Source organism: Arachis hypogaea, chromosome 18 (genome assembly GCF_003086295.3).
Source record: "Arachis hypogaea cultivar Tifrunner chromosome 18, arahy.Tifrunner.gnm2.J5K5, whole genome shotgun sequence".
Lineage (NCBI taxonomy): Eukaryota > Viridiplantae > Streptophyta > Magnoliopsida > Fabales > Fabaceae > Arachis > Arachis hypogaea.
Window position 1 is genome coordinate 65,213,661 of NC_092053.1, and position 21,936 is coordinate 65,235,596.

The window sequence follows — 21,936 nt, forward strand, 5'->3', positions numbered from 1 at the left end:
TTCTCCATAACCATTTGAATCCGCCTGACTGAGATTTACAAGATGACCATAGCTTGCTTTAAGCCGACAGTCTCCGTGGGATCGACCCTTACTCACGTAAGGTTTATTACTTGGACAACCCAGTGCACTTGCTGGTTAGTTGTGCGGAGTTTTGATAAAGAGTTGAGATTACAATTGTGCATACCAAGTTTTTGGCACCATTGCCGGGGATTGTTCGAGTTTGGACAATTGACAGTTCATCTTGTTGCTTAGATTAGGTAACTTTATTTTAATTTTATTCTTCAGAATTTTTAAGAATGAATTCTAGAGTTTTAGATGATGTTTTTATCATCACAAAAGTTGATTGATTCTCATTGACTTGGTTGTTGTATGTAATGTCCTGCTGAAGCTTGGCTAGCCATGTCTAATCTTTTTTGACTGAAGCTTTAGACTAACATTGCATGATTCCTGGAATTCTCATTAAAAATTTTGAATCTCTTTATTCTCCTTTTCCATATAATTTTCGAAAAATCACAAAAAATTATAAAATTTATAAAATCAAAAATATTTTTTGTTTCTTGTTTAAGTCAAGTGTCAATTTTTAAGTTTGGTATCAATTGCATGTCTTTATTCTTCTTGCATTTTTTCGAATATATGCATTATGTTCTTCATTGATCTTCAAGTTCTTCTTGATGATTTCAGTGTTCTGATCTTTAATTTCTCTTATTTTGTGTCTTTTGTTGTTTCTTACATGCATTTTTAAATTGTTATAGCCCTTAGTATACAAACTTCTGAGTTTGGTGTCTTGCATGCATTGTTTACTTGATCTTAGTTGCATTTTTTATTGTTTCTCATCATTAAAAATTCAAAAATTTTTTTAAAATTGTGTCTTTTTAAGTCAATAACACAGAAAATTGAAGATTCAGAACATTCAGCAGAGGAATGACACAGAAAAAGCTGAGCATTCAAAACGCCCAGTAAAGAAGGAAAACTGGCATTTAAATGCTAGCCAGGGTACCTGGCTGGGCGTTAAATGCCCAAAAAGGTAGCATTTTGGGCGTTAAACGCCAGAATGGATGCCATTCTGGGCGTTTAACGCCAGGAGGACACTAGAGGGAAGATTTAGTTTTTAATTCAAATCTTTTTCAAATTTTCATAATTTTTCAAAATCAATTTTTTTTCAAATCATATGTTTTCAATCATATCTTTTCAAAATCAATTTCTTTTCAATTTTTTTATTTATTACTATTTTCGAAAATCCTTGCTACAATTAGTGATTTAATTCAAAATTTTTAAGTTGTTACTTGCCTATTAAGAAAGGATCAAAAGTTTTAATTCTAGAATCATATCTTTTAATTTCTTAATGGTCAAGTAATCAACTTTAATTTTAAAAACTTTCTTCTTTTAAATTTGATTCTCAATCATATCTTCTCAATCATATCTTTTCAATCACATCTTTTTCAAAATTAATTTTCAATGATATCTTTTTGATTTCTAATTTCAAAATCTTTTTCAAAAATCACTTAATTTCTTTCCCAATCTTAGTTTTCGAAAATCATTTACCAAATTTTCAAAATTTCTTTTAATTATTTCAAAATATTTTACTTTATTTTCGAAAATTCTTTCCCTCTTCTCACATCCTTCTATTTATGGACTAACACTCCTCCTCAATGTACAATTCGAACTCTATCCCTCTTGATAAGTTCAAATTCTTTCTTCTCTACCTTCTCCTTCTATTCTTCTTTACCTCTAACACCTCAAGGAATCTCTATACTGTGACATAGAGGATTCCATATTTTCTTCTCCTCTCTTTTCATATGAGCAGGAGCAAGGACAAAGGCATTCTTGTTGAAGCTGATCCTGAACCTGAAAGGACCTTGAAGAGAAAGCTAAGAGAAGCTAAAGTACAACTCTCTATAGAGGACCTAACAGAACTTTTTAAACAAGAAGAAGCCATGGCAGCCAAAAATAACAACAATGCCAACAATACAAGGAAGGTGCTTGGGGACTTTACTGCACTTACCCCTGACTTCTATGGGAGAAGCATCTCAATCCCTGCCATTGGAGCAAACAACTTTGAGCTTAAGCCTCAATTAGTTTCTCTAATGCAACAGAATTGCAAGTTTCATGGACTTCCATTGGAAGATCCTCATCAGTTCTTAGCTGAATTCTTGCAAATCTGTGACACTGTCAAGACCAATGGGATTGATCCCGAGGTCTACAAGATTATGCTTTTTTCCTTTGCTGTAAGAGACAGAGCTAGAACATGGTTGGATTCACAACCTAAAGAAAGCCTGAACCCTTGGAAAAAGCTAGTCAATGCCTTCTTGGCAAAATTATTTCCACCTCAAAAATTGAGCACGCTTAGAGTAGAAGTCCAAACCTTCAGACAGAAGGAAGATGAATCCCTCTATGAAGCTTGGGAAAGATACAAGCAATTGATCAGAAGGTGTCCTTCTGACATGCTTTCAGAATGGAGCATCATAGGTATCTTCTATGATGGTCTGTCTGAACTGTCCAAGATGTCATTGGACAGCTCTGCTGGAGGATCTTTTCATCTGAAGAAGACGCCTGCAGAAGCTCAGAAACTCATTGAAATAGTTGCAAATAACCAATTCATGTACACCTCTGAAAGGAATCCTGTGAATAATGGGACAAGTCAGAAGAAAGAAGTTCTAGAGATTGATACTCTAAATGCCATATTGGCTCAGAACAAAATATTGACTCAACAAGTCAATATGATTTCTCAAAGTCTTTCTGGAATGCAAGCAGCAACAGGCAGTACCAAAGAAGCTTCATCTGAAGAAGAAGCTTATGATTCTGAGAACCAAGCAATGGAAGAGGTGAATTACATGGGAGAATCCTATGGAAACACCTATAATCCTTCATGGAGAAATCATCCAAACCTCTCATGGAAGGATCAACAGAGGCCTTAACAAGGCTTCAACAACAATAATGGTGGAAGAAATAGGTTTAGCAATGGCAAACCTTTTCCATCATCTTCTCAGCAACAAACAGAGAATTCCATGCAGAACCACTCTGAATTAGCAACTGTAGTCTCTGATTTAATTAAAACCACTCAAAGTTTCATGATTGAAACAAGGTCCTCCATTAGAAATTTGGAGGCACAAGTGGTGGTCAGCTGAGTAAGAAAGTTACTGAACTCCATCCTAGTACTCTTCCAAGCAATACAGAAGAGAATCCAAAAGGAGAGTGCAAGACCATCAACATAACCCACACGGCCGAACTTAGAGAGGAGGAAGAGGCAGTGATCTCCATTGAGGAAGACCTCAATAGACGTCCACTGGTCTCCAAGGAGTTCCCTAATGAGGAACCATGGGAATCTGAGGCTCACACTGAGACCATAGAGATTCCATTGAATTTACTTTTGCCATTCATGAGCTCTGATGAGTATTCTTCCTCTGAAGAGGATGAAGATGTTACTAAAGAACAAGTTGCTAAGTACCTTGGAGTAATCATGAAGCTAAATGCCAAGCTATTTGGCAATGAGACTTGGGAGGATGAACTCCCCTTGCTCACCAAAGAACTGGATGACTTGACTAGGCAGAAATTTTCTCTGAAGAGACAAGATCCTGGAAAGTTCTCAATACCTTGTACCATAGGCACCATGACCTTTGAGAAGGCTCTGTGTGACCTAGGGTCAAGCATAAACCTCATGCCTCTCTCTGTAATGGAGAAGCTAGGAATCCTTGAGGTACAAGCTGCAAGAATCTCACTAGAGATGGCAGACAATTCAAGAAAACATGCTTATGGACTTGTAGAGGATGTCTTGGTAAAGGTTGAAGAACACTACATCCCTGCTGATTTCATAGTCTTAGACACTGGGAAGTGTATGGATGAATCCATCATCCTTGGCAGACCCTTCCTAGCCACAGCAAAAGCTGTGATTGATGTTGACAGAGGAGAATTGGTCCTTCAAGTGAATGAGGACTTCCTTGTGTTTAAAGCTCAAGGATCTCCCTCTGTAACCTTGGAGAGGAAGCATGGAAAGCTTCTCTCAATGCAGAGTCAAACAAAATCCCCACATTCAAACTCTAAGTTTGGTGTTGAGAGGCCATCATCATGCTCTGAGTACCTGTGAGGCTCCATGAGAGCCCACTGTCAAGCTACTGACATTAAAGAAGCGCTTGTTAGGAGGCAACCCAATTTTACTTATCTATGTTAAATCTCTATTTACCATTGTTATTTTATGTTTTCTATAGGTTGATGATCATGTGAAGTCACAAAAACAATTGAAAAAGCAAAAACAAACTGAAAAATAGAATAAAAAATAGCACACCTTGGAGGAGAATCCTACCGGCGTTTAACACCAGAAATGGGCACCAGACTGGCGTTTAACGCCAGAAAAGGGCAAGAAGCTGGCGTTAAACGCCAGAAATGGGCAGCAACTTGGCGTTTAACGCCAGGATTGGCAGCAGAGGGCGTTTTGCATGCCTAATTGGTGCAGGGATGAGAAATCCTTGACACCTCAGGATCTGTGGATCCCACAGGATCCCCACCAACCTCAACTCACTCTCTCTCTTCTTCACACCTTTTTATAGTACTCTTCCCCAAATACCCTTCACCAATCAACTCAATACCTCTTCCCCAAAAAAACCCTCACCTATCAAATCCTACCCTCTTCTCCATAAATCCTTCACCAATTCACATCCATCCATCATAAACCCCACCTACCTCACCATTCAAATCTAAACAACTTTCCCTCCCAAACCCACCCATACATGGCCGAACCTTACCCTCTCCCCACTCCTATATAAACCCATCTTCACCCCTTCATTTTCACACATCCTTAACACTACTTGTCCCCCTTGGCCGAAACACTAACCCCCCTTCATCTCCTCTATTTCTTCTTCCACTCTCTTCCTTCTTCTTTTGCTCGAGGACGAGCAAACCTTCTAAGTTTGGTGTGGTAAAAGCTAAAGCTTTTTATTTTTCCATAACCATTTATGGTACCAAAGGCTGGAGAAACCTCTAGAAAGAGGAAAGGAAAGGCAAAAGCTTCCACCTCCGAGTCATGGAAGATGGAGAGATTCATCTCAAGGGTGCATCAAGACCACTTCTATGAAGTTGTGTCCAAGAAGAAAGTGATTCCCAAGGTCCATTTCAAGCTCAAAAAGGGTGAATATCCGGAGATCCGACATGAGATCCGAAGCAGAGGTTGGGAAGTTCTCACCAACCCTATTCAACAAGTTGGAATCTTAATGGTTCAAGAGTTCTATGCCAATACATGGATCACCAAGAACCATGATCAAAGTGTGAACCCAGACCCAAAGAATTGGCTTACAATGGTTCGAACGAAATACTTAGATTTCAGTCTGGAAAATGTAAGGTTGGCATTCAACTTGCCAATGATGCAAGGAGATGCACACCCCTACACTAGAAGGGTCAACTTTGATCAAAGGTTGGACCAAGTCCTCATAGACATTTGTGAAGAGGGCGCTCAATGGAAGAGAGATTCAAGAGGGAAGCTGGTTCAACTAAGAAGGCATGACCTCAAACCCGTGGCTAGGGGATGGTTGGAGTTCATCCAATGCTCAATCATTCCCACGAGCAATCGGTCTGAAGTTACTATAGATCGGGTTATCATGATCCATAGCATCATGATTGGAGAGGAAGTAGAAGTTCATGAGGTTATATCTCTAGAACTTTACAAGGTGGCAGATGGTGCACGAATTGTGAATCACACTTTTCACAACTCGTACAACTAACCAGCAAGTGCACTGGGTCGTCCAAGTAATACCTTACGTGAGTAAGGGTCGATCCCACGGAAATTGTTGGTCTGAAGCAAGCTATGGTTATCTTGCAACTCTTAGTCAGGATATTAATTTGTGGTTATCAGTTGACTTGCAAATGAACAAGAGAGCATGAATTAAAGGTTACTTGTTATGCAGTAATGGAGAATATGTTAGAGTTTTGGAGATGCTTTGTCTTCTGAATCTCTGCTTTCCTCTGTCTTCTTGTTAACACACGCATGTTCCTCCTATGGCAAGCTGTATGTTGGTGGATCACCATTGTCAATGGCTACCATCCGTCCTCTCAGTGAAAATGGTCCAGGTGCGCTGTCACCGCACGGCTAATCATCTGTAGGTTCTCGATCATACCGGAATAAGATTTACTATCCTTTTGCGTCTGTCACTACGCCCAGCACTCGTGAGTTTGAAGCTCGTCACAGTCATCCAATCCCTGAATCCTACTCGGAATACCACAGACAAGGTTTAGACTTTCCAGATGAATGTTGCCAATGGATTCTAGCTTATACCACGAAGATTCTGATTGAGGAATATAAGAGATACTCATTCAATCTAATGTAGAACGGAGGTGGTTGTCAGACACACGTTCATGGATTGAGAATGGTGATGAGTATCACGGATCATCACCTTCATCATAATGAAGCGCGAATGAACATCTTAGATCGGAACAAGCGTATTTGAATAGAAAACAGAAATACTTGCATTAATTCATCGAGACACAGCAGAGCTCCTCACCCCCAACAATGGAGTTTAGAGACTCATGCCGTCAGAGATTACAAAGTTCAGATCTGAAATGTCATGAGATACAAAATAAATCTCTAAAAGTTGTTTAAATACTCAGCTAGTAACCTAGGTTTACAGAAAATGAGTAAACTATGATAGATAGTGCAGAAATCCACTTCTGGGGCCCACTTGGTGTGTGCTGGGGTTGAGATTTAAGCTTCTCACGTGCCTGGGCTGTTTCTGGAGTTAAACGCCAGGTTGTAACCTGTTTCTGGCGTTGAACTCCAACTTGTAACCTGTTTCTGGCGCTGAACGCCAGACTGCAACATGGAACTGGCGTTAAACGCCAGTTTACGTCGTCTATCTTCACGCAAAGTATGTACTATTATATATTTCTGGAAAGCCCTGGATGTCTACTTTCCAACAAAATTGAGAATGCGCCATTTGGAGTTCTGTAGCTCCATAAAATCCACTTTGAGTGCAGGGAGGTCAGAATCCAATAGCATCAGCAGTCCTTTTTCAGCCTGAATCAGATTTTTGCTCAGCTCCCTCAATTTCAGTCAGAAAATACCTGAAATCATAGAAAAACACACAAACTCATAGTAAAGTCCAGAAATATGATTTTTAATTAAAAACTAATAAAAAATATAATAAAAAGTGACTAAAACATATTAAAAACTACCTAAAAATAATGCCAAAAAGCGTATAAATTATCCGCCTTAAATTGTTGCTTGTCCCTAAGCAACTAAAAACAAAGTAGGATAAAAAGAAGAGAATATAGAATGAATTCCAAAAACATCTATAAAGATCAGTCTTAATTAGATGAGCGGGACTATTAGCTTTTTGCTTCTGAACAGTTTTGGCATCTCACTTTATCCTTTGAAGTTCAGAATGATTGGCATCTATAGGAACTCAGAATTCAGATAGTGTTATTGATTCTCCTAGTTCAGTATGTTGATTCTTGAACACAGCTATTTTATGAGTCTTGGCCGTGGCCCTAAGCACTCTGTTTTCCAGTATTACCACCGGATACATACATGCCACAGACACATAACTGGGTGAACCTTTTTCAATTGTGACTTAGCTTTGCTAAAGTCCCCAATTAGAGGTGTCCAGGGTTCTTAAGCACACTCTGTTTTTGCTTTGGACCTCGATTTTAACCGCTCAGTCTCAAGTTTTCACTTGACACCTTCACGCCACAAGCACATGGTTAGGGACAGCTTGGTTTAGCCGCTTAGGCCAGGATTTTATTCCTTTAGGCCCTCCTATCCACTGATGCTCAAAGCCTTGGATTCTTTTTATTACCTTTACCTTTTGGATTTAAGGGCTGTTGGCTTTTTGCTCTTGCCTTTTGGTTTAAAGAGCTTTTGGCTTTTTCTGCTTGCTTTTTCTTTTTCTTGCTCTCTTTTTTTTTCGCATTTTTTTTTCTGCAAGCTTTGTTCTTTACTGCTTTTTCTTGCTTCAAGAATCATTTTTATGATTTTTCAGATTATCAAATAACATTTCTCCTTTTTCATCATTCTTTCAAGAGCCAACAATTTTAACATTCATAAACAAGAAATTCAAAAGACATATGCACTGTTCAAGAATTCATTCAGAAAACAAAAAGTATTGCCACCACATCAAAATAATTAAACTATTTTAAAATTCGAAATTCATGTATTTCTTTTTCTTTTTTAGAAAACAATTTTCATTTAAGAAAGGTGATGGATTCATAGGACGTTCATATCTTTAAGACATAGACACTTAGATACTAGTGATCATATAGTAAAGACACAAACATAATTAAACATGAAGCATAGTAAACGAAAAACAGGAAAATAAGAACAAGGAGATTAAGAAATGGGTCCACCTTAATGAGGGTGGCGTCTTCCTCTTCCTGAAGAACCAATGGTGCTCTTGAGCTCCTCTATGTCTCTTCCTTGTCTTTGTTGCTCCTCCCTCATAGCTCTTTTGATCTGCAGTCAAATGCTCTACCACTGAACTATGGACCATTGAGATGAACCTCTCCATCTCTCATGACTTGGAGGTGGAAGCGACTTCCTTCCTTTTCCTCTTTCTAGATGTCTCTCCGGCCTTAGGTGCCATAAATGGTTATGGAAAAACAAAAAGCAACGCTTTTTTCCACACCAAACTTAAAAGGTTTGCTCGTCTTCGAGCACAAGAAGATAGAAGGGAGTAGAAGGAGAAGTGTGAATGGGTGGGTACGGGAGGGAAATGGTTTGAATTAGAATGATGAGGTAGGTGGAGATCCTGTGGGGTCCACAGATCAAGTGGGGTCAAGGACTTAACATCCCTACTCCAATTAGGCATGTAAAATGCCCTTGCTGTGCAATCCTGGCGTTTAACGCCAGATTGCTGCTTGTTTTTGGCGTTAAACGCCCAAATGTAGCCTGTTTATGGCGTTTAACACCAGGCAGATGCTTGTTTCTGGCGTTAAACGCCAGACAGATGCTTGTTTATGGCGTTTAAATGCCAGACTGCTCTCCTCCAGGGTGTGCTATTTTCAATGCTATTTTTCATTCTATTTTGGATTTTTCAGTAGTTTTTGTGACTTCACATGACCATCAACCTAATAAATCACAAAATAACAAAAAGAAAATAAAATAGATATGATTAAATAACATTGGGTTGCCTCCCAACAAGCGCTTCTTTAATGTCAATAGCTTGACAGTGAGCTCTCATGGAGCCTCACAGATAATCAGAGCAATGTTGGGACCTCCCAACACCAAATTTAGAGTTTGAATGTGGGGGTTCAACACCAAACTTAGAGTTTGGTTGTGGCCTCCCAACACCAAACTTAGAGTTTGACTGTGGGGGCTTTGGTTGACTCTGCAGTGAGAGAAGCTTTTCATGCTTCCTCTCCATGGTTACAGAAGGAGAACCTTGTGTCTTATAGTTTGCAATGTCTGCAAACCATAGAGCTTCCTAAATAGCAAACAATTGCTCATCCGGAAAGGTTTCAGATATCTCAGTAGGAGGGAGGGATGCTCCTGCTACTGGTTCTATCCGGGACAGGTGATTAGCTACTTGATTCTCTGTCCCTTTTCTGTCTCTTATTTCTATATCAAACTCTTACAGAAGAAACACCCATCTTATAAGCCTGGGCTTTGAATCCTGCTTTGTGAGTAGATATTTAAGAGCAGCATGGTCAGTGTACACAATCACTTTTGATCCTACTAAGTAGGATCTAAACTTGTCAATGGCATAAACCACTACAAGTAATTCTTTTTCTGTGATTGTGTAATTTTTCTGGGCATCATTTAAAACACTGCTAGCATAATAAATGACATGCAGAAGCTTGTTATGCCTCTGTCCCAATACTGCACCAATGGTATGGTCACTGGCATCATACATTAGTTCGAATGGTAATGTCCAGTCTGGTGCAGAAATAACTGGTGCTGTGACCAGCTTAGCTTTCAGGGTCTCAAACGCCTGCAGACACTTTGTGTCAAACACAAATGGCGTGTCAGCAGCTAGCAGATTACTCAGAGGTTTTGCAATTTTTGAAAAATCCTTTATAAACCTCCTATAGAATCCTGCATGCCCCAGAAAGCTTCTGATTGCCTTAACATTGGTAGGTGGTGGTAATTTTTCAATTACTTCAACTTTAGCTTGATTCACCTCTATTCCCTGGTTTGAAATTTTATGCCCAAGGACAATCCCTTCAGTCACCATAAAGTGACATTTTTCCCAGTTTAAAACTAGGTTGGTCTCTTGGCATCTTTTCAGAACAAGTGCTAAATAGTTAAGGCAGGAGCTGAATAGGTCTCCAAATATTGAAAAGTCATCCATGAAGACTTCCAGAAACTTCTCTACCATATCAGAGAAGATAGAGAGCATGCACCTCTGAAAGGTTGCAGGTGCATTACACAGACCAAAAGGCATCCTTCTGTAGGCAAACACTCCAGAAGGACATATGAATGCTGTTTTCTCTTGGTCCTGAGAATCTACTGCAATTTGGTTGTAACCTGAATAGCCATCCAAAAAGTAGTAATATTCATGACCTGCTAGTCTCTCTAGCATCTGGTATATGAATGGTAAAGGAAAATGATCCTTCCAGGTGGCTGTATTGAGCCTTCTGTAGTCAATACACATACGCCACCCTGTAACTGTTCTTGTAGGAACCAGTTCATTCTTTTCATTATGAACCACTGTCATTCCTCCCTTCTTAGGGACAACATGGACAGGGCTCACCCAGGGGCTATCAAAAATAGGATAGATAATCCCAGCCTCTAGTAACTTAGTGACCTCTTTCTGCACCACCTCCTTCATGGCGGGATTTAGCCGCCTCTGTCGTTGAACAACTGGCTTAGCATCATCCTCCAATAGGATCTTGTGCATGCATCTGTCTGGGCTAATGCCCTTAAGATCACTTATGGACCACCCAAGAGCTGTCTTGTGTGTCCTTAGCACCTGAATTAGTGCTTTCTCTTCCTGTGGCCCTAAAGCAGAGCTTATGATTACAGGAAAAGTGTCACCTTCTCTCAGAAATGCATATTTCAGGGATGGTGGTAGTGGTTTGAGCTCGGGTTTAGGAGGTTTCTCCTCTTCCTGAGGAGTTTTCAGAGGTTCTTTTATTTCCTCTGGTTCCTCCAGATCAAGCTGAACATCTTTAAAAATGTCCTCTAGCTCTGATTCGAGACTCTCAGTCATATTGACCTCTTCCACCAGGGAGTCAATAATATCAACGCCCAGGCAGTCGTCTGATGTGTCTGGATGTTGCATAGCTTTGACAACATTCAACTTAAACTCATCCTCATTGACTCTCAGGGTTATCTCCCCTTTTTGGACGTCAATGAGGGTTCGTCCAGTTGCTAGGAATGGTCTTCCTAGAATGAGAGTTGCACTCTTGTGCTCCTCTATTTCCAGTACTACAAAGTCAGTAGGGAAGGCAAATGGCCGAACCTTGACAATCATGTCCTCAATTATGCCTGATGGGTATTTAATGGAGCCATCAGCAAGTTGAAGACAGATCCGGGTTGGTTTGACCTCTTCAGTCAAGCCAAGCTTTCTGATAGTGGATGCAGGGATTAGGTTGATGCTTGCCCCAAGATCACATAGAGCTGTCTTGGTGCAGTTACCCTCTAATATGCATGGTATGATAAAGCTCCCAGGATCTTTAAGCTTTTCTGGAAAGCTTTTCAGAATGACTGCACTGCATTCCTCAGTGAGGAGAACTCTTTCAGTTTCTCTCCAATCCTTCTTATGACTCAAGATATCTTTCATGAACTTGGCATAAGAGGGTATTTGCTCAAGTGCCTCTGCAAACGGAATCTTTATTTCAAGAGTCCTGAGATAGTCTGCAAAGCGGGCAAATTGCTTATCCTGCTCCTTTTTGCGGAGTTTTTGAGGATAAGGCATCTTGGCTTTGTATTCCTCAACCTTAGTTGCTGCAGGTTTATTTACTACAGAGGCAGGTTGAGAAGCCTTCTTGAGGGATTTATTATCAGCACTTGCAGGTGTCTGATCCCTCACTAGCATTTGAAAGCCAAGGATGGAAGCTGGAGTGGCGTTGGACGCCAACCCCTTACTTGTTCCTGGCATTTGAACGCCAGAACTGAGCTTCCATTGGGCGTTTAACGCCATCTCCTTGCCTGTTTCTGGCGTTTGAACGCCAGAGTTATTCCTCTCTGGGCTCTTACTATCCTCAGAGGGATTTTGGATAGCCGGTTGTTCATTTCTTGGCTTCCTGCTGCCTTGAAGTGAGGTATTTAATGTTTTCCCACTTCTTAATTGAACTGCTTGGCACTCTTCTATTATTTGTTTTGATAACTGCTGTTCTGTTTGCTTCAACTGTACTTCCATATTCAGATTAGCCATTCTTGTGTCTTGTAGTATCTCCTTGAATTCGGCCAGCTGTTTTGTTAGAAAGTCTAATTGCTGATTGAATTCTGTAATTTGTTCTGCAGGATTGAGTTCAGCAGTTACTATTTTAGCCTCTTCTTTCATGGAAGATTCACTGCTTAGGTACAGATGCTGATTTCTGACAACTATATCAATGAGCTCTTGAGCTTCTTCAATTATTTTTCTCATATGTATAGATCCACCAGCTGAGTAGTCTAGAGAAATGTAAGCTTTCTCTGTAAGCCCATAATAGAAGATGTCTAACTGCACCCATTCTGAAAATATTTCAGAGGGGTATTTTCTTAGAATCTCTCTGTATCTCTCCCAGGCATCATAAAGAGATTCATTATCTCCTTGTTTAAAGCCTTGGATGTCCAGCCTTAGCTGTGTCATCCGTTTTGGAGGGAAGTATTGATTCAGGAATTTTTCTGTCAGCTGTTTCCATGTCCTTATGCTAGCTTTAAGTTGGTTGTTTAACCATCTCTTAGCTTGATCTTTTACAGCAAATGGAAACAGTAATAATCTGTAGACATCCTGATCTACTTCCTTATCATGTACTGTGTCAGCAATTTGTAAAAACTGTGCCAGAAACTCTGTAGGTTCTTCCTGTGGAAGACCGAAATACTGGCAACTCTGCTGCACCATGATAATGAGCTGAGGATTCAACTCAAAGCTACTGATTTCGATGGAGGGTATACAGATACTACTCCGATATGAAGTAGTAGTGGGGTTAGCATATGACCCCAGAGTCCTTCTGGACTGTTCATTTCCACTTTTGTCCATGATGGAGAAAGGGAGATGATGTGGATTGTAAATTTTTTTTTGAAAACCGAAATTAAAATAAAATAAAATAAAATTAATGAAGAATTGACTAAAATTTCGAAAATTTGAAGAAAAAGAAATAAAAGAAACTTGAAAACTAAATTAATTAATTAAAAAGATTTGAAAAAGATGTGGGTGAGGATTTTCGAAAAAAATGAAGAGAGAGAAATTGGTTAGGAAGTTTTGAAAAAGATATGTCTTAAAATTAAAGATACTTGTAAGAAAATAAAAAAAAAAGAAAAAATATGAAAAAGATTTGATTTTAGGATTTGAGATTAGAGAGGATAAGATAAGCTAGGTAAGAGAAGATAAGGAATTTAAATTAAAAAGTTTTGAAATTTAAATTTTGAAATTTGAAATTTGAAATTTGAATTTTGAAATTTAAACTTTGAAATTTTAAATTTTGAATTTTGAAAGTTGAAATTTGAAATTTGAAATAAGATAAGATACGATTTTGAAAAAGATATGATTTTTTTTTGAAAAAGATTTGAATTTTGAAATTTTAAAACTAAGATAAGATAAAATAAAAAATTTTAAAATAAAATCTGAATTTTTAAAAGGAAAATTCAAAAAAATCAATTAAAATAAAGGAAAAAGATATTTTTGAATTCAATGAGGAAAGAGAAAAACAATAAAAAGACACAAAATTTAAAATTTTTAGATCTAATGCTCCTTATTATCGAAAATTTTGGAGGGAAACACCAAGGAACACCAAACTTAAAAATTTTAAGATCAAAACACAAGGAAGACTCAAGAACACTTTGAAGACTCACAAGAACAACAAGAACATGAAGATAGAACACCAAACTTAAAATTTTTAGAAAACCAAAACAAAATTTTCGAAAACTAAAGAAAAATCAACAAGAAAACACCAAACTTAAAGTTGGGCACAAGATTTATTCAAAGAAAAATTAATTTTGAAAAAGTTTTTAAAAACAGGATAGCCAATTACCAAGAACATAAGCACCACGCTCTAGCCAATTGAGCTATAAATTTAAAGTGTTTTAACAAGGTATAAATAATTTTTTTTTTAGATGCTAATAATTCGAAAATGTACAAGAAAAACAAGAAAAATCACAAAAACAAGAAAAACTAAAGATCAAACAAGGAAAATAAAAAGTACAACTTGAAGATTAAGAAAGAACAAAGAACATGCAATTCAAAAATTTAAAGGAAAATAAAAACATGCAGTTGACACCAAACTTAAAACATGACACTAAACTCAAACAGAAAAACTCAATTATTAGCTAAAAAAAAATTTCGAAAAATTTAAAAAGAGAAAATAAGGATTTAAGAAAAATAATTTCAACCAAAAACAATAATAGAAGACTCTAAACCAAAAGAAAAATTTTTCCTAATCTGAGCAACAAAATAAACCGTCAGTTGTCCAAACTCGAACAATCCCCGGCAACGGCGCCAAAAACTTGGTGCACGAATTGTGAATCACACTTTTCACAACTCGTACCACTAACCAGCAAGTGCACTGGGTCGTCCAAGTAATACCTTACGTGAGTAAGGGTCGATCCCACAGAGATTGTTGGTCTGAAGCAAGCTATGGTTATCTTGCAACTCTTAGTCAGGATATTAATTTGTGGTTATCAGTTGACTTGCAAATGAACAAGAGAGCATGAATTAAAGGTTACTTGTTATGCAGTAATGGAGAATATGTTGGAGTTTTGGAGATGCTTTGTCTTCTGAATCTCTGCTTTCCTCTGTCTTCTTGTTCACACACGCATGTTCCTTCTATGGCAAGCTGTATGTTGGTGGATCACCATTGTCAATGGCTACCATCCATCCTCTCAGTGAAAATGGTCCAGGTGCGTTGTCACCGTACGGCTAATCATCTGTAGGTTCTCGATCATACCTGAATAAGATTTACTATCCTTTTGCGTCTGTCACTACGCCCAGCACTCGCGAGTTTGAAGCTCGTCATAGTCATCCAATCCCTGAATCCTACTCGGAATACCACAGACAAGGTTTAGACTTTCCGGATTCTCATGAATGCTGCCAATGGATTCTAGCTTATACTACAAAGATTCTGATTATGGAATCTAAGAGATACTCATTCAATCTAATGTAGAACGGAGGTGGTTGTCAGACACACGTTCATGGATTGAGAATGGTGATGAGTGTCACGGATCGTCACCTTCATCATAATGAAGCGCGAATGAACATCTTAGATCGGAACAAGCGTATTTGAATAGAAAACAGAAATACTTGCATTAATTCATCGAGACACAGCAGAGCTCCTCACCCCCAACAATGGAGTTTAGAGACTCATGCCGTCAGAGATTACAAAGTTCAGATCTGAAATGTCATGAGATACAAAATAAATCTCTAAAAGTTGTTTAAATACTCAGCTAGTAACCTAGGATTACAGAAAATGAGTAAACTATAATAGATAGTGCAGAAATCCACTTCTGGGGCCTACTTGGTGTGTGCTGGGCTGAGACTTAAGCTTCTCACGTGCCTGGGCTGTTTCTTGAGTTAAACGCCAGGTTGTAACCTGTTTCTGGCATTGAACTCCAACTTGTAACCTGTTTCTGGCGCTGAACGCCAGACTGCAACATGGAACTGGTGTTGAACGCCAGTTTACGTCATCTATCTTCGCGCAAAGTATGAACTATTATATATTGCTGGAAAGCCCTGGATGTCTACTTTCCAACGCAATTGAGAGCGCGCCATTTGGAGTTCTGTAGCTCCAGAAAATCCACTTTGAGTGCAGGGAGGTCAGAATCCAACAGCATCAGCAGTCCTTTTTCAGCCTGAATCAGATTTTTGCTCAGCTCCCTCAATTTCAGTCAGAAAATACCTGAAATCACAGAAAAACACACAAACTCATAGTAAAGTCCAGAAATGAAATTTTTAATTAAAAAATAATAAAAAAATATAATAAAAAGTGACTAAAACATATTAAAAACTACCTAAAAACAATGCCAAAAAACGTATAAATTATCCACTCATCAGCGGACAAGTCTTCTACCTTGGCAAGGTTAGCCTTCCCTCATCTCATTTGTCACCTCTGCAATTCAGCTGGAATTGACACAGAGAAAGACATCCTTATTGATGAGGACAAGCCCATCACTAAGAAAAGGATGGAGCAACCAAGAGATTCCACTCATGGACAAGAGCATGAGGAAATTCCTCATCATGAAATTCTTGAGATACCTCAAGGGATGCATTTTCCTCCACAAAACTATTGGGAGCAAATTAACACCTCCCTAGGAGAATTAAGTTCCAATATGGGACAACTAAGGGTGGTGCAACAAGAGCATTCCATCCTCCTTCATGAAATTAGAGAAGATCAAAGAATCATGAGAGAGGAGCAACAAAGGCAAGGAAGAGACATTGAGGAGCTCAAGCACTCCATAAGATCTTCAAAAAGGAAGAACTAGTCGCCAACACTAAGGTGGACCCGTTCTTTAATTTTCTTGTTCCTTATTTTTCTATTTTTCGAAATTTTATGCTTTATGTTTATCTATGTTTGTGTCTTTATTACATGATCATTAGTGTCTTAAAGTTATGAATGTCCTATGAATCCATCACCTTTCTTAAATAAAAAGTGTTTTTAATTGCAAAAAGAAAAAGAAGTACATGAATTTTAAATTTTAAAATAGTTTAATTATTTTGATGTGGTGGCAATACTTTTTGTTCTTCTGAATGAATGCTTGAACAGTGCATATTTTTGAATTTGTTGTTCATAAATATTAAAATTGTTGGCTCTTGAAAGAATGATGGAAAAGGAGAAATGTTATTTGATAATCTGAAAAATCATAAAATTGATTCTTGAAGCAAGAAAAAGCAGTGAAAAGCTTGCAGAAAAAAAAGTATATGCGAAAAAAAAAGAAAAAAAAAAAGAAAAAAAAGGAGAGAAGAAAAGCAAGCATAAAAAGCCAATAGCCCTTTAAACCAAAAGGCAAGGGTAAAATAAAAAGGATCCAAGGCTTTGAGCATTAGTGGATAGGAGGGCCCACAAGAATAAAATCCTGGCCTAAGCGGCTAAACCAAGCTGTCCCTAACCGTGTGCTTGTGGCGTGAAGGTGTCAAGTGAAAACTTGAGACTGAGCGGTTAAAGTCGTGGTCCAAAGCAAAAAGAGTGTGCTTAAGAGCTCTGGACACCTCTAATTAGGGACTCTAGCAAAGCTGAGTCACAATCTGAAAAGGGTCACCCAGTTATGTGTCTGTGGCATTTATGTATCCGGTGGTAATACTGGAAAACAAAATGCTTAGGGTCACAGCCAAGACTCATAAGGTAGTTGTGTTCAAGAATCAACATACGGAACTAGGAGAATTAATAACACTATCTGAATTCTGAGTTCCTATAGATGCCAATCATTCTGAACTTCAAGGGATAAAGTGAGATGCCAAAACTGTTCATAAGCAAAAAGCTAAAAGCCCTGCTCATCTAATTAAGAATGATCTTCATAGATATTTTTGGAATTCATTGTATATTCTCTTTTTTTAACCTATTTGATTTCCAGTTTCTTGGGGACAAGCAACAATTTAAGTTTGGTGTTGTGATGAGCGGATATTTATACGCTTTTTAGCATTGTTTTTAGTATATTTTAGTTAGTTTTTATTATATTTTTATTAGTTTTTAAATAAAAATCACATTTCTGGACTTTACTATGAGTTTGTGTGTTTTTCTGTGATTTCAGGTATTTTCTGGTTGAAATTGAGGGACCTGAGCAAAAATCTGATTCAGAGGCTGAAAAAGGACTGCAGATGCTGTTGGATTCTGACCTCCCTGCACTCAAAGTGGATTTTCTGGAGCTACAGATACCCAATTGGCATGCTCTCACTTGCGTTGGAAAGTAGACATCCTGGTATTTCCAGCAATATATAATAGTCCATATTTTGCCCAAGATTTGATGGCCCAAACCAGCGTTCAAAGTCAGCATAGAAATTCTGGCGTCAAAACACCAGAACTGGCATAAAAGCTGGAGTTAAACACCAAAACTGGCACAAAAACTGGCGTTTAACTCCAAGAAAAGCCTCTACACGTGAAAACTTCAATACTCAGCCCAAGCACACACCAAGTGGGCCCAGAAGTGGATTCTGCATCATTTACTCATTTCTGTAAACCCTAGGTTACTAGTTTTTTGCAAATAGGACCTTTTGCTATTGTATTTTCATACTTTTATATACTTTTCATCTTGGAACTTGTATGTTCACGCTTTGGGAGGCTGGCCATTCGGCCATGCCTAGACCTTTTGTTCTTATATATTTTCAACGGTAGAGTTTCTACACACCATAGATTAAGGTGTGGAGCTCTGCTGTTCCTCATGAATTAATGCAAAGTACTATTGTTTTTCTATTCAACTCAAGCTTATTTATGTTCTAAGATATCCATTCGTTCTTCAACATGATGAATGTGATGATCCGTGACACTCATCACCATTCTCACCTTTGAACGCGTGCCTAACAACCACTTCCGTTCTACATGCAATCAAGCTTGAATGTGTATCTCTTGGGTTTCTAATCTAAGATTAGAACCTTCGTGGTATAGGCTAGAATCATTGGCGGTCATTCTTGAGATCCGAAAAGTCTAAACCTTGTCTGTGGTATTCCGAGTAGGATCTGGGAAGGGATGATTGTGACGAGCTTCAAACTCGCGAGTGTTGGGCGTAGTGACAGACGCAAAAGGATCAATGGATCCTATTCCAACATGATCGAGAACCAACAGCTGATTAGCCGTGCGGTGACAGCGCATTTGGAACATTTTCACTGAGAGGACAGGAGGTAGTCATTGACAACGGTGAAACCCAACATACAGCTTGCCATGGAAAGGAGTATGAATGATTGGAAGAAGGCAATAGGAAAGTAGAGGTTCAGAAGGAATAAAGCATCTCCATACGCTTATCTGAAATTTCTACCAATGAATTGCATAAGTATCTCTATCTTTATTTTATGTTTTATTCATATTTTAATTATCAATTCTCCAGAACCATTTGAATCCGCCTGACTGAGATTTACAAGATGACCATAGCTTGCTTTAAGTCGACAGTCTCTGTGGGATCGACCCTTACTCACGTAAGGTTTATTACTTGGACAACCCAGTGCACTTGCTGGTTAGTTGTGCGAAGTTGTGATAAAGAGTTGAGATTACAATTGTGCGTACTAAGTTTTTGGCGCCGTTGCCGGGGATTGTTCGAGTTTGGACAACTGACGGTTCATCTTGTTGCTTAGATTAGGTAACTTTATTTTAATTTTATTCTTCAGAATTTTTAAGAATGATTTCTAGAGTTTCAGATGATGTTTTTATCATCACAAAAGCTGATTGATTCTCATTAATTTGGCTATTGTATGTAATGTCCTGCTGAAGCTTTAGACTAACATTGCATGATTCCTGGAATTCTCATTAAAAATTTTGAATCTCTTTATTCTCTTTTTTCATATAATTTTCGAAAAATCACAAAAAATTATAAAATTTATAAAATCAAAAATATTTTATGTTTCTTGTTTGAGTCAAGTGTCAATTTTTAAGTTTGGTGTCAATTACATGTCTTTATTCTTCTTGCATTTTTTCAAATATATGCATTATGTTCTTCATAGATCTTCAAGTTGTTCTTGATGATTTTAGTGCTCTGATCTTTAATTTCTCTTATTTTGTGTCTTTTGTTGTTTCTTACATGCATTTTTAAATTGTTATAGTCCTTAGTATACAAACTTCTGAGTTTGGTGTCTTGCATGCATTGTTTACTTGATCTTAGTTGCATTTTTTATTGTTTCTCATCATTAAAAATTTAAAATTTTTTTTTAAAATTGTGTCTTTTCAAGTCAATAACACAGAGAATTGAAGATTCAGAACATTCAGCAGAGGAATTACACAGAAAAAGCTGAGCGTTCAAAACACCCAGTGAAAAAGGAAAACTGGCGTTTAAATGCTAGCCAGGATACCTGGCTGGGCGTTAAACGCCCAAAAAGGTAGCATTTTGGGCATTAAACGCCAGAACGGATGCCATTCTGGGCGTTTAACGCCAGGAGGACACTAGAGGGAAGATTTTGTTTTTAATTCAAATCTTTTTCAAATTTTCATAATTTTTCAAAATCAAATTTTTTTCAAATCATATCTTTTCAATCATATCTTTTCAAAATCAATTTCTTTTCAATTTTTTTTATTTATTACTATTTTCGAAAATCCTTGCTACAATTAGTGATTTAATTCAAAATTTTCAAGTTGTTACTTGCCTATTAAGAAAGGATCAAAAGTTTTAATTCTAGAATCATATCTTTTAATTTCTTAATGGTCAAGTCATCAACTTTAATTTTAAAAACTTTCTTCTTTTAAATTTGATTCTCAATCATATCTTCTCAATCATATCTTTTCAATCACATCTTTTTCAAAATTAAGTTTCAATGATATCTTTTTGATTTCTAATTTCAAAATCTTTTTCAAAAATCACTTAATTTCGTTCCCAATCTTAGTTTTCAAAAATCATTTACCAAATTTTCAAAATTTCTTTTAATTATTTCAAAATCTTTTACTTTATTTTCGAAAATTCTTCCCCTCTTCTCACATCCTTCTATTTATGGACTAACACTCCTCCTCAATTTACAATTCAAACTCTATCCCTCTTGATAAGTTCAAATTCTTTCTTCTCTACCTTCTCCTTCTATTCTTCTTTACCTCTGACACCTCAAGGAATCTCTATACTGTGACATAGAGGATTTCATATGTTCTTCTCCTCTCTTTTCATATGAACAGGAGCAAGGACAAAGGCATTCTTGTTGAAGCTGATCCTGAACCTAAAAGGACCTTGAAGAAAAAGCTAAGAGAAGCTAAAGTACAACTCTCTATAGAGGACCTAACAGAACTTTTCAAACAAGAAGAAGCCATGGCAGCCGAAAACAACAACAATGCCAACAATACAAGGAAGGTGCTTGGTGACTTTACTGCACATACCCCTAACTTCTATGGGAGAAGCATCTCAATCCATGCCATTGGAGCAAACAACTTTGAGCTTAAGCCTCAATTAGTTTCTCTAATGCAACAGAATTGCAAGTTTCATAGACTTCCATTGGAAGATCCTCATCAGTTCTTAGCTGAATTCTTACAAATCTGTGACACTGTCAAGACCAATGGGGTTGATCTCGAGGTATACAAGCTTATGCTTTTTCCCTTTGCTGTAAGAGACAGAGCTAGAACATGGTTGGATTCACAACCTAAAGAAAGCCTGAACTCTTGGGAAAAGCTAGTCAATGCCTTCTTGGCAAAATTCTTTCCACCTCAAAATTGAGCACGCTTAGAGTAGAAGTCCAAACCTTCAGACAGAAGGAAGGTGAATCCCTCTATGAAGCTTGGGAAAGATACAAGAAATTGATCAGAAGGTGTCCTTCTGACATGCTTTCAGAATGGAGCATCATAGGTATCTTCTATGATGTTCTGTCTGAACTGTCCAAGATGTCATTGGACAGCTCTGCTGGAGGATCTCTTCATCTGAAGAAGACGCCTGCAGAAGCTCAGGAACTCATTGAAATGGTTGCAAATAACCAATTCATGTACACCTCTGAAAGGAATCCTGTGAATAATGGGACAAGTCAGAAGAAAGGAGTTCTTGAGATTGATACTCTGAATGCCATATTGGCTCAGAACAAAATATTGACTCAACAAGTCAATATGATTTCTCAAAGTCTGTCTGGAATGCAAGAAGCAACAGGCAGTACCAAAGAAGCTTCATCTGAAGAAGAAGCTTATGATCCTGTGAACCCAGCAATGGAAGAGGTGAATTACATGGGAGAATCCTATGGAAACACCTATAATCCTTCATGGAGAAATCATCCAAACCTCTCA

At 37.9% G+C, this 21,936-nt stretch overlaps 2 non-coding genes across 2 annotated transcripts; both read right to left on the reverse strand.

Moving 5' to 3' along the window:
- Positions 1-2,339: 2,339 nt before the first annotated feature.
- On the reverse strand, positions 2,340-2,447 carry LOC112774382 (small nucleolar RNA R71). The gene has a single exon (XR_003188874.1). It is a non-coding gene; the product is annotated as a small nucleolar RNA R71 (small nucleolar RNA).
- Positions 2,448-21,384: 18,937 nt separating this feature from the next.
- On the reverse strand, positions 21,385-21,492 carry LOC112773816 (small nucleolar RNA R71). The gene has a single exon (XR_003188344.1). It is a non-coding gene; the product is annotated as a small nucleolar RNA R71 (small nucleolar RNA).
- Between the last annotated feature and the right edge of the window lie 444 nt (positions 21,493-21,936).